The following is a 13,477-nucleotide window of genomic DNA, read 5'->3' on the forward strand; positions in this document are numbered from 1 at the left end:
AAAAAAGCCAGGTTTGCAACTTCACATGGGGGCAAAGATCATCTTTTTGTCCTCTGGTCTGATGAAAAAAAAATAGAACTGTTTGGCCATAATGACCATCCTTATGTTTGGAGGAAAAAGGGGGAGGCTTGCAAGCTGAAGACATCATCCCAACCGTGAAGCATGGGGGTGGCAGTATAATGTTGTGGGGTGCTTTGCTGCAGGAGGGACTGGTGCACTTCACAAAATAGATGGCATCATGAGGATGGAAAATTATGTGGATTTATTGAAGCAACATCTCAAGACATCAGTCAGGAAGTTAAAGCTTGGTCGCAAATGGGTCTTCCAAATGGACAACGACCCCAAGCATACTTCCAAAGTTGTGGCAAAATGGCTTAAGGACAACAAAGTCAAGGTATTGGAGTGGCCATCACAAAGCCCTGACCTCAATCCCATAGAAAATTAGTGGGCAGAACTGAAAAAGCATGTGAGAGCAAGGAGGCCTACAAACCTGACTCAGTTACACCAGCTCTGTCAGGAGAAATGGGCCAGAATTCACCCAACTTATTGTGGGAAGCTTGTGGAAGTCTACCCGAAATGTTTGACCCAAGTTAAAGAATTTAAAGGCAATGCTACCAAATACTAATTGAGTGTATGTTAACCTCTGACGGACTGGGAATGTGATGAAAGAAATAAAAGCTGAAATAAACCATTCTCTCAACTATTATTCTGATATTTCTCATTCTTAAAATAAATCGGTGATCCTAACTGATATAAAACAGGGAATTTTTACTAGGATTAAATGTCAGGAATTGTGAAAAACTAAGTTTAAATGTACTTGGCTAAGGTGTATGTAAACTTCCGACTTCAACTGTATATCGGGGGCTACCCGAAACGTTTGACCCATGACAGCCCGCTAATAGAATAAACTCCAGTTTAGCCCAAATGATGCATAAGATACATCACATTGGGGTCACCATTTACTGTAGTGGGGTAATATTTTATGTGTATGCATATTATATATACCTCCCATGCGACCCATGATAAGACTATGCAATTAATAGACAAAGTCTATAGTAAAACTATGTGCAATCAAATATTATGTGTTTAGCTGACTAAGATCAAGAAATGCTCATGAGAAGCGAATATCAAAGCAAGTATTATTTAATAACTTTGTAATATGAATGGATTCAAATACAAGGCATAAAGCTTAAGTTAGAAGGCAATACTGACATTAACAAAACATAACTCTAGGCCTTAAAATCCTAAGACAAAACATGAACAAAGAGATCGCTACTAGGCAAGAGGCCCAGAAGCCTAGGGAATTAGAATTGATCATACGATATTCCAATGGACAGGATACAGGATAAAAGAGAGAACAACATACTTCTATTTATACCAGATCTGACTTGTTAATATTCAAAATCAATTGTTGACCAATCCACAGACCAAAACAAAGGTAGTAAAACAAAGATATCCAATCAGATCAAACCAGTCAACATCCTCTAGGAAGGGGGTCACATCTATGTGTCTTCTCTGTGGCTCAGTTGGTATGGTGTTTACAACACCAGCATGGTGTGTGCAACGCCAGGGTTGTGGGTTTGATTCCCATGGGGGGCCAGTACAAAGAAAATATATATATATATTACAAAAAAAATGCATGAAATGTATGCATTCACTACTGTATGTTGCTCTGGATAAGAGTGTCTGCTAAATGACTAAAATGTCAAATGTAAATGATCTGAGGGAGTAGAATATTTGCGTACAGCTTCGTCAGAGTTCACTCTGAACAACTTCAAGTAACCACAGACATCATACATCAGAGTTCTATTCAGAGGGCAAGTGTTGGATAGATACCAAATATAGATACTGTAGGTTTACTCTATCACATATTCAATAGTCAGTCCTCTCAATACTGTAGAGAGAGAGATACAATTTGGCCCCTCAGAGGGGGGGAAGGGCATTCCAGTCCTTGAGCAATGAGTGGTTATTTGCTAAGACAAGGCTGAAGGGACTTTTATAGCTTGGAAATTAAATAAAGAGGGGCACTTGGGGGTGTATGGTATACACAGTGCCTTCGGAAAGTATTCAGACCCTTTGACTTTTTCCACATTTGTTACGTTACAGCCTTATTCTAAAATGGATTAAATAAAAAAATATCCTCATCAATCTACACAATACCCCATAATGACAAAGCAAAAACAGGTTTTTAGAATAAAAACAAAAGTATTCAGAACCTTTGCTATGAGACTCAAAATTGAGATCAGGTCCATCCTGTTTCCATTGATCATCCTTGAGATGTTTCTACAACTTGATTGGAGTCCACCTGTGGTAAATTCAATTGATTGGACATGATTTAGAAAGGCACACACCTGTCTATACAAGGTGCCACAGTTGACAGTGCATGTCAGATCATAAACCAAGCCATGAGGTCAAAGGAATTAGAGCTGTAGAGCTCCGACACAGGATGGTGTTGAGGCACAGATCTGGGAAAGGGTACAAAAAAACATCTGCAGCATTGAAGGTCCCCAACACAGTGGCCTTCATCATTCTTAAATGGAATAATTATGGAATCACCGAGACTCTTCCTAGAGTTATTTTCCCGGCCAAACTGAACAATTGGGGGAGACGGGCCTTGGTCAGAGAGGTGACCAAGAACCCAATGGTCACACTGATAGAGCTCCAGCGTATATAGAGCTCCAAAGTTCCTCTGTGGAGATGGGAGAACCTTCCAGAAGGACAACCATCTTTGCAGCACTCTACTAATCAGGCCTCTATGTTAGAGTTCCCTGTAGCTCAGTTGGTAGAGCATGGTGTTTGCAACGCCAGGGTTGTGGGTTCGATTCCCATGGGGGGCCAGCACAGAAAAAAAAAAAAAAATGTATGAAATGTATGCATTCACTACTGTAAGTCGCTCTGGATAAGAGTGTCTGCTAAATGACGTAAAAAAAATAAAAAAAAAATAAAAGAGTGGCCAGACGGAAGCCACTCCTCAGTAAAAGGCACATGACAGCCCGCTTGGAGTTTGCCAAAAGGCACCTAAAGACTGTCAGACCATGAGAAACAAGATTCTCTAGTCTGTTGAAACCAAGATTGAACTCTTTGGCTTGAACGCCAAGCGTCACGTCTGTAGGAAACCTGGCACAATCCCTACTGTAAAGCATGTTGGTGGCAGCATCATGCTGTGTGGATGTTTTTCAGCGCCAGGGACTGGGAGACTAGTCAGGTTCGAGGGAAAGATGAATGGAGCAAAGCACAGAGAGATCCTTGATGAAAACCTCCTCCAGAGCGCTCAGGACCTCAGACTGGGGCGAAGGTTCACCTTCCAACAGGACAATGACCCTAATCACACAACCATGACAACACAAGCGTGGCTTCGGGACAAGTCTCTGAATGTCCTTTCAGTGGCCCAGCCAGAGCACAGACTTGAACCCGATCTAACATCTCTGAAAAGTGAAAACTGACTGTAGAATTGACGTGCTGTCTTTTTGGTAGGAGTGATTTCTCACTCTAGTAGTCACTGAGTTTTAAACTGTAATTGACTTTTAATACAAAGTAATATTTTTTCAGTGACACTGAAGTTGCTGCTTTGTTAAAAAGTAAAGTTATTCAAACATAACAATGGATCTAATTAATTACTCAAAGCCAGTAATAGATGGCAGTTTTAGCTGATAGCTTTTTGAGTGAAAAGACTTACCACTTTTGTGGTAATTAGGCATGAAAGGAGTCAGACTGATTCACATTCAGTACCGCAATTACTGACAGTTTTTGTCAAGACAATAATAAATGTAATCGTTGGTACACAGTTGTGAATGAATTAATGATCAAACAGCCTTTCTAATGGGCAATCTGAGAATGTTTCTCTAAAGACAGGTCTATTTTCTGTTTGTATTGTCTGAATCATTCTCATTCTTTATAGAACACTGATGTAACTGTCTGTCTACATTCTGCACCTTAGAGTTTAATGCTTTATTGGTTTATTCGGATCTCTATTAGCTTTTGCCGAAGCAGCAGCTATTTTTCCTGGGGTCCACACAAAAACATAACACACGACAAGTAACAAAACACTGATACACTGATAGACGAGAACAGTCACACAAATGTTAAAATACAACGATATACAAACAATACAACTAAGTTGGCGTTAGAACAATACATTCTACTCATTTATACAACGGGTGGGTCAAATCCTGAATGTTGATTGGTTAAAACCGCATTCCAGCCGATGTCTATTTCACAAGTTACCACCGGCTAAATCTGACATTGAAATGCCTATTTACTCTGTTCCATCTCACTGCGCAATCCACTGTCTCATCAACCCTGTCAGGAAATGTATAAACTTGATCTCCACAATAAAAAGCATCTAGACATTATCTCCCATTTCTTTTATACTAGCAATTGGGTTTCAACAGCAGAGATTTGTATAAACCTTGCTGTTTGTCTCACCGACCTTTTCAATATTGTTTCAATATTGGCTGGCTAGCAGAGAAGAAAAAAGTTGTTGACTTCAAAACTGTCACTAAGGAAGAGTTTAACATCCTTCTCCGACGGTTTTATGAAAATGTAGGAAATGGGAAGGGGGAGCAGTACAGCATAAGTAGCTATCTGGCACTCTGTAGTGGGCTCAACCGGTTTCTAAATGACCCACCCATCGGTCGCAGCTGGTGCCTTATGAAGGACGCTAAATTTACCACCTCGAATCATGTATTTCTGGGCAACATCAAACAGCTAAGAAGGCAAAGTCGCGAATCATAAGCTCATTATTATGGATGTATCCAAATAAATCTTAACTAGAAAACAGCTTAAACAAATGCCAATGAAGCTACTTTGTTGTTATTCAGGCTGCACATTTTGACATGACTTTAAATTAGCCGTAGTTGGCTACGTAGCTAGCAAGCAAGGGATAAGAACCTTGCCAGTCAGTATGGCAATGGAACATTTCGAGCGAACAACTGGGTCACGTCTATAGATACAGAACAAAAAGACTGAACGACTGGGTCGCATCCATAGATACAGAACAAAAAGAACGAACAACTGGGTTGCGTCTCTAGCAACACTAGATTTGTGTCCGGACTATATCTTGTGGAAGGATGAAATAGTATGAATAAATTAATCAAAATAAAGTTTTTCATGAAAATATGTCGATCATTATTTGAATATGTTGGTAACCCGTTGAATAAAAGTAATAATGCCCTCGAAGCCGGTGTTTGTTGGATATATTGGCACGGTTTGCCGGAAGCCGGTGTTTGTTGGATATATTGGCACGGTTTGCCGGAAGCCGGTGTTTGTTGGATATATTGGCACGGTTTGCCGGAAGCCGGGGTTTGTTGGATATATTGGCACGGTTTGCCGGAAGCCGGGGTTTGTTGGATATATTGGCACGGTTTGCCGGAAGCCGGGGTTTGTTGGATATATTGGCACGGTTTGCCGGAAGCCGAGGTTTGTTGGATATATTGGCACGGTTTGCCGGCCCTCAACTTCGTTTCGGGTTTAATAACACCCGTGCCAATATAGCCAACAAACACCAGCTTCTCGGGCATTATCACTTAAATAGCCCTGTACTAGTACCAGTTGTAATACCAGAGTCCTAATGTCCCACTGCAGTTTATGATGTCACTGCTGCCCTTGTCTTGTGCCTTGAAAGGCTGAGACTGTCATTAGATATATGCCAGAGATCACAGCATAAATCTGCTTGTTGGGAGGGCCTGGGAGGGCCCACCCCCTAGTTACCCCATGCCACCTGGCCTGCTCCTCACCTATCAGGATTAATGGAGGCATACATGTGAGCTATGAACAGCTCCATGAACAGCTCCTTCCATTACATCATCTCTGCTGTTACATTTACTGCCAGCTCAGAGTGACACCAAACATCTTAATTGGAAGAAGTTGATATTTTGCAGAATCATATTGTAAACCGCACCTGACCTTCACTTTGAACTCGTCTTTTAGTTTCGGTTGTGAGATCACCCTCTCCATCCCAAATGTACTTTCTCTTCTTATTTCACCCATAGGTTTTAGCTGAGTGTATGTGTAGTTTATTTGTATTTGACCTTTATTTTAAGAGGGAGTCCCATTGAGACTGTGTCTTTTGCAAGGGAGTTCTGCATACACACAATTTGCAAAATACAATGGAATACAAAATTACAACACACTTAAGAAAAACAAGCACATTTCTCAGCAAAGAGGTCCTCAATTAGCATGTTGAACTGCCCGAGAGCCACCAGTACATCCATGTCACGAGCATCGTATTGATTAGACCAAAATGCAGCGGGAGTCTGTATACTCATCTTCTTTTTATTTGGCAGAAAGAAGGAAAACCAAAACATAACACACGTATACAAAAATGACGACGATAAACAGTCCTGTAAGGCTTACAGCTATACAAGGAACAACTACCCACAAAATCTCATAGAAAAACACCCCTCTTAAATAGGCCCTTCAATTAGAAGCAACTAGGTGCAGCTGCTTCCAATTGAAGGTCAACCCAAGAAACACCACATAGAAATAGACATCCTAGAACTAACATAGAAATAGACTAACAAGAACATAACCCAACAAACCCCGAAACACTCTAAACAAACACCCCTCTTAAATAAGAACATAGCCCAACAAACACACCCCTGCCACGTCCTGACCAAACTACAATAACAAATAACCCCTTATACTGGTCAGGATGTGACAATCCAGTTGTAGGGAACTCTGAAGATTGTTCCATACATGGGATGCAAAGAAACTAAAAGCTGATTTACCTTAACTCTGTGGAGATCCAAGGGATTTCCAGAGTTAGCCATCCCTTGTAACTCGTACGTAGTGATGTTAAAGTTGTTGTGTGGGTTTGAGTGTTTATATTTACCTTCTGTTTTGTCCACTGACTCAAACTTTTTCATATCGCTGGCTGCCTATGAAGACTTAACAATGACAGATCAAGTTCAGATCCTCCATGAGAAACAAGCATAGCCTACCTGTGATTCACACATACTCCACACTGGAGATAGGGTGACTACATTTCAAATACCTAAATGCGGGACAACAGGATCATTTTGCGGGACATTCGCAGGACAGTGTAGCCTACACGAATACAAAAATGTTGGCAGCATTCTTCACGTTTTACCGGTGAAAAGTCCATACTGCATCTGCATGCAAAACATTTGATGGGTTACTTTTTTTGTGAGCAAATTAGATAAGATGGTGTTAACGAACTATGGTGCCTTCAGAAAGTATTCACACCCCTTTACTTTTTATACATTTTATTGTGTTGTGGGATTAAAATGTATTTAATAAAATAGTCAACGATCTACATGAAATACTCTGTAATGTCACAGTGGAAGAAAAACTCCAACATTTGTAAAACAATTATGAAAATTAAAACACTAATATATCTTGATTATATAAGTATTCAACCCCCTGAGCCAACACGTTAGAATCAGCTTTGGCAGTGACTATAACTGTGAGTCTTTCTGGGATGGTACAATATTTGCACATTATTCTTTTAAAAATGATTCAAGCTGTGTCAAGTTGGTTATTAATCATTGCTAGACAGCCATTTTCAAGTATTGTAATAGATTTTAAAGCCAATTTAAGTCAAAACTGTAACTGTAAGGCCACTCAGAAACATTCAAAGTCGTCTTGGTAAGCAACTCCAGTGTATATTTGGCATTGTGATGTGGATTATTGTCCAGCTGAAGGTGAATTTGTCCCCCAGTGTCTGTTGGAAAGCTCTTTTCTGTTTATTTTTATCATAAAAAACTCTGTAGTCCTTGCGGATGACAAGTATACCATAACATGATGCAGCCACCACCAATATAAAAAGTGGTACTCAGAGATGTGTTGGATTTGCCCCAAACATAACGCTTTGTATTCAGAACATAAAGTTAATTTCTTTGCCATATTATTTGTAATTTTTTGTAACTTTACTTTATTCTGTACGTGCTTCATTCTTTTCACTCTGTCATTTAAGTTAGTATTGTGGAGGTACTACTATGTTGTTGATCCATCCTCCGTTTTCTCCTATCACAACCATTAAACTCTGTAACTGTTTTAAAGTCACCGTTGGCCTTATGGTGAAATCCCTGAGCGGTTTCCTTCGTCTCCGGCAACTGAATTAGGAAGGACGACTGAATCTTTGTAGTGACTGGGTGTATTGATATACCAACCCAAGTGTAATTAATAACTTCAACATGCTCAAAGGGATATATATATACTGCTCAATAAAATAAAGGGAACACTTAAACAACACAATGTAACTCCAAGTCAATCACACTTCTGTGAAATCAAACTGTCCACTTAGGAAGCAACACTGATTGACAATAAATTTCACATGCTGTTGTGCAAATGGAATAGACAACAGGTGGAAATTATAGGCAATAAGCAAGACACCCCAAATAAAGGAGTGGTTCTGCAGGTGGAGACCACAGACCACTTCTCAGTTCCTATGCTTCCTGGCTGATGTTTTGGTCACTTTTGAATGCTGGCGGTGCTTTCACTCTAGTGGTAGCATGAGACGGAGTCTACAACCCACACAAGTGGCTCAGGTAGTGCAGCTCATCCAGGATGGCACATCAATGCAAGCTTTGGCAAGAAGGTTTGCTGTGTCTGTCAGTCGCAAAAACCATCAAGCGCTATGATGAAACTGGCTCTCATGAGGACCGGCACAGAAAAGAAAGACCCAGAGTTACCTCTGCTGCAGAGGATAAGTTCATTAGAGTTAACTGCACCTCAGATTACAGCCCAAATAAATGCCTCACAGAGTCCAAGTAACAGACACATCTCAATGTCAACTGTTCAGAGGAGACTACGTGAATCAGGCCTTCATGGTCAAATTGCTGTAAAGAAACCACTACTAAAGGACAACAATAATACGAATAGACTTGCTTGGGCCAAGAAACACAAGCAATGGACATTAGACCGGTGGAAATCTGTCCTTCACTCTGATGAGTCAGAGGGTGAATGAGCAAGACAAAATATTTAAGTGCCTTTGAACAGGGTACGGTAGTAGGTGCCAGGCGCACCGGTTTGAGTGTGTCAAATACTGCAACTCTGCTGGGTTTTTTCACACTCAACAGTTTTCCGTGTGTATTATGGAATGGTCCACCACCCAAAGGATATCAATCCAATATGACACAACTGTGGGAAGCATTGGAGTCAACATGGGCCAGCATCCCTGTGGAACGCATTCGACACCTTGTAGAGTCCATGCCTCAACGAATTGAGGCTGTTTTGAGGGAAAAGGGGGTGCAATATTAGGAAGGTGTTCCTAATGTTTTGTACACACAATCAAATCAAATTTTATTTGTCACATGCGCCGAATACAACAGGTGCAGACCTTACAGTGAAATGCTTACTTCCAAGCCCGTAACCAACAATGCAGTATTTAGAAAAAAAGTGTTAAAGTATTTCGTTAAATAAACTGTAGTAAAAATTAATAAAATATACAAATAACAAAAATAGAAAAATAACTAATAATTAAGGAGCAACAATAAAATAACAGAAAGCGAGTCTATATACTTTGGAACAGATTTTCTGGTGTTTTGTACAGTCTTATGTCCAACTAAAACATTTATTTATTTTTGCTCAAAATATTTGGGAGGCCAAATAAAATCAGGCCCACGGGCTGCCAGTTGGGGAGCCCTTCTCTAGAGAAAATCTTTGTCCAGCTTGTCCACAGCAGCCTTCCAGCTTGCTTTATTGCTATTTTGTCTTACTGAACTCCACAATTTTTATTTACAGTAATCCCTTAAATGTCTTTTTCCATATCAGGAGATCAGCTGATGAGAAGAGGTACTCAGAAGGTGTCATTGCTGAGTGGTTGGAGAAGTTATGATCCAAACGCAGAGTTCTAATCAACAGTCCTTGCCAAGGGACATGAGAGTTGCTTTTATGGACACATTGACCTTTTCTGAGCAATAAAACGTGTCCGCCAATCTCCTTAATGTCTCAGGGTCATCACTTAATCTCTTATCTCCCAACTAAAAACATGAGCACTCCCTAAACTCTCTCTCTCCAACCAGATGGATTGTTTTATCTGTAAAGATAGCTCATGCACTGTACTGTATACAACAAGACATCAATTCTCCGCTGATAAGAAGACACTTTTACAGACCAATCGATAGGTCAGGGCTGTTTCTGTGGCCCATGGCACTGCATGTAGAACAAGACATCAGAGCGCTGTGCTCTGCAGCATCAGAAATAACCATTAAAAACACACCAGGCTTATCAAAGCTGAGACAATACATTTTTTTGGGTCAGCAATAGCCACGTCTCATATAAGTCCACATATCCAATTATGATTATACCGTTAATACTCTATGCTAATTATTTTTCTATGGGGTAAAATAAAAAACCCACACCCTGCTGCCAATTACATTTGAGTACTGGATCGTAATACAGTATGTTGAGTAGAGGATCCTCAGCAGTGATTCCTATACAAAGCCAGTGTTTCACTGCATTGGGTCTCCCACTAAGTTTCTGTTCAGGAGATGAATGAGGAACTCTCAGAACTAGCTGATTATCTTCACACACAGCCTTGTGCAACACCTCCCTTATCCACAGACAAATGTTTTGGATATGGGAGGACAGCAAGCATCCTATCCTCCTCATGGACGTCGATATCCGGTTCATGATCACGATTATGGTCATATTCCATAAACATTCTCTCTTTGCCTTAGCAATTGACAAAAGGTTATTCAGTCTGGAAAGCGTACAATGCAATTGCCAAAGTTTTGATTTCTTCACAATTGATTATGTTGTTTGTTTCATAGAATCTTTTTTGGGGTGACTGAGAATGTGCTCCATTCCTAAGATACAGAGCACTAGATTGTGTGTGGCAGATTGTGATGCTTTCCGCACCTATCCAAGTCTCCTCTAAATCTCTGCTCCCATTTGGGTGTAATTGTTCTGCTGGAGGTAGATATGAGAATTGGTCTGACAGGCCGCTGCCTGATGAAAAACAACAGATCTCTCAGGTGTGGTTAAGATCAGAATAAACATAACCTCACTAGCAGACTGCAGAGTGAGGGGTTATGTGACCGTCCCCCCTCCAGCGGATGAGTGACCTTGCAGCAGGCTCTGCTCCCAGGCAGAACTCACACACAGAGGACATGTTGTGCTTACTTACTTCCCTATAGTGGGAGGCAGACAGGTAACAGGATCTAAAAGAACAGAGGATGTAGGCTGGTGCTGTCTGTCTGTCTGTCTGTCTGTCTGTCTGTCTGTCTGTCTGTCTGTCTGTCTGTCTGTCTGTCTGTCTGTCTGTCTGTCTGTCTGTCTGATGCAGTGACCGCCCCGGGGTAGTGACTCCTTATCGGCTTCCTTTTAAACAGATAGAACAGGCCAGTTTGGACCTTTAACCCTGGCTCAGGCTAACATCATAACACCTGTCATAAGGTTAGAGAGAAACTATACACCGGTGTATATATCTCAATGCTATACACACATGATATTGAGTTAAAATATATTTACATATTATTATTGTTTATTTTTTTACCCCTTTTTCTACCCAATTTTATGTTAGCAAAATGGTAGTTACAGTCTTATCTCATCACTGCAACTCCCGTACAGACTCGGGAGAGGCAAAGGTCGAGAGCCGTGCGTCCTCCGAAACACAACCCAACCAAGCCAAGGAAGCTTGTTGACACAATGCCCACTTAACCCGGAAGCCAAGCGCACCAATGTGTTGGAGGAAACACCGTACACCTGGCGACCGTGTCAGCATGCACTGCGCCCAGCCCGCCACATGAGTCACTAGTACGCGATGGGACAAGGACATCCCTTCAGGCCAAACCCTCCCCTTAACCAGATGACGCTGGGCCAATTGTGCACTGCCCCATGAGTCTCCCAGTCTCAGCCAGCTGCGACAGAGCCTGGACTCAAACCTAGAATCGCTAGTGGCACAGCTAGCACTGTGATGCAGTGCCTTAGACCACAGCACCACTCAGGAGGCCTCTAAATTTACATATTAAACAAATCATAGTATCCAGGGGATTGTGAAGAACAAGCCTGACATTTAAAAACACATGCCGCTGCATTTTCCTCCTGGCTCTCACCTCTGTCGCCTGTCAATCTGTTGCTCGCCATTTTGTGCTCTTTGTGTTTAATTATTATTTTAGTATTTTATTTTTTACCTTTATTTAACTAGGCAAGTCAGTTAAGAACAAATTCTTATTTACAATGACAGCCTACCCCAGCCAAACCTGGATGACATTGGGCCAATTGTGCGCCGCCCTATGGGACTCCCACTCACGGCGGTATATAATACAGCCTAGATTCGAACCAGGGACTGTAGTGACACCTCTTGCACTGAGATACAGTGCCTTAGACCGCTGCGCCACTCTATTTCACAGAGTATTTCTCCTCCCTCTATCATATTTTCCCAATGGTGTAACCTGCTGAGGCTATCAGCTAATACAGTTGAAGTCGGAAGTTTACATACACCTTAGCCAAGCACATTTAAACTCAGTTTTTCACAATTCCTGACATTTAATCCTAGTAAAAATTCCCTGTCTTAGGTCAGTTAGGATCACCACTTTATTTTAAGAATGTAAAATGTCAGAATAATAGAGAGAATGAGAACCACATTCCCAGTGGGTCCGAAGTTTACATATACTCAATTCGTATTTGGTAGCATTGCCTTTAAATTGTTTAACTTGGCTCAAACGATTCAGGTAGCCTTCCACAAGCTTCCCACAATAAATTGGATGAATTTTGGCCCATTCCTCCTGACAGAGCTGGTGTAACTGAGTCAGGTTTGTAGACCTCCTTGCTCGCACACGCTTTTTCAGCTCTGCCCACTAATTTTCCATAGGGTTGAGGTCAGGGCTTTGTGATGGCCACTCCAATACCTTGACTTTGTTGTCCTTAAGCCATTTTGTCACAACTTTGGAAGTATGCTTGGGCTCATTGACCATTTGGAAGACCCATTTGCGACCAAACTTTAACTTCCTGACTGATGTCTTGAGATGTTGCTTCAATAAATCCACATAATTTTCCTATCTCATGATTCCATCTATTTTGTGAAGTGCACCAATCCCTCCTGCAGCAAAGCACCCCCACAACATGATGCTGCCACCCCAGTGCTTCACGGTTGGGATGGTGTTCTTCGGCTTGCAAGCCTCCCCCTTTTTCCTCCAAACATAAGGATGGTCATTATGGCCAAACAGTTTAAACATTTTTTTTCATCAGACCAGAGGACATTTCTTCAAAAAGTACGATCTTTGTCCCCATGTGCAGTTGCAATCTGTAGTCTGGCGTTTTTATGGCGGTTTTGGAGCAGTAGCTTCTTCCTTGCTGAGCGGCCTTTCAGGTTATGACGGTTGCGTGGTCCCATGGTGTTTATACTTGCATGCTATTGTTTGTACAGATGAACGTGGTACCTTCAGGCATTTGGAAATTGCTCCCAAGGATAAACCAGACTTGTGGGGGTCTACAATTATTTTCTGAGGTCTTGACTGATTTCTTTAGATTTTCCCATGATGTCAAGCATAGAGCCACTGAGTTAGAAGGT

The 13,477-nt window shown here is 41.3% G+C and overlaps 1 protein-coding gene across 3 annotated transcripts in view; it reads left to right on the top strand.

Annotated features, from left to right (window-relative positions):
* Window positions 1-13,477, top strand: part of LOC106568079 (seizure protein 6) — a 265,552-nt gene that overhangs the window by 62,251 nt on the left and 189,824 nt on the right. The window lies entirely within an intron of this gene.

This window comes from Salmo salar, chromosome ssa13 (assembly GCF_905237065.1).
Source record: "Salmo salar chromosome ssa13, Ssal_v3.1, whole genome shotgun sequence".
NCBI classification, from domain to species: domain Eukaryota; kingdom Metazoa; phylum Chordata; class Actinopteri; order Salmoniformes; family Salmonidae; genus Salmo; species Salmo salar.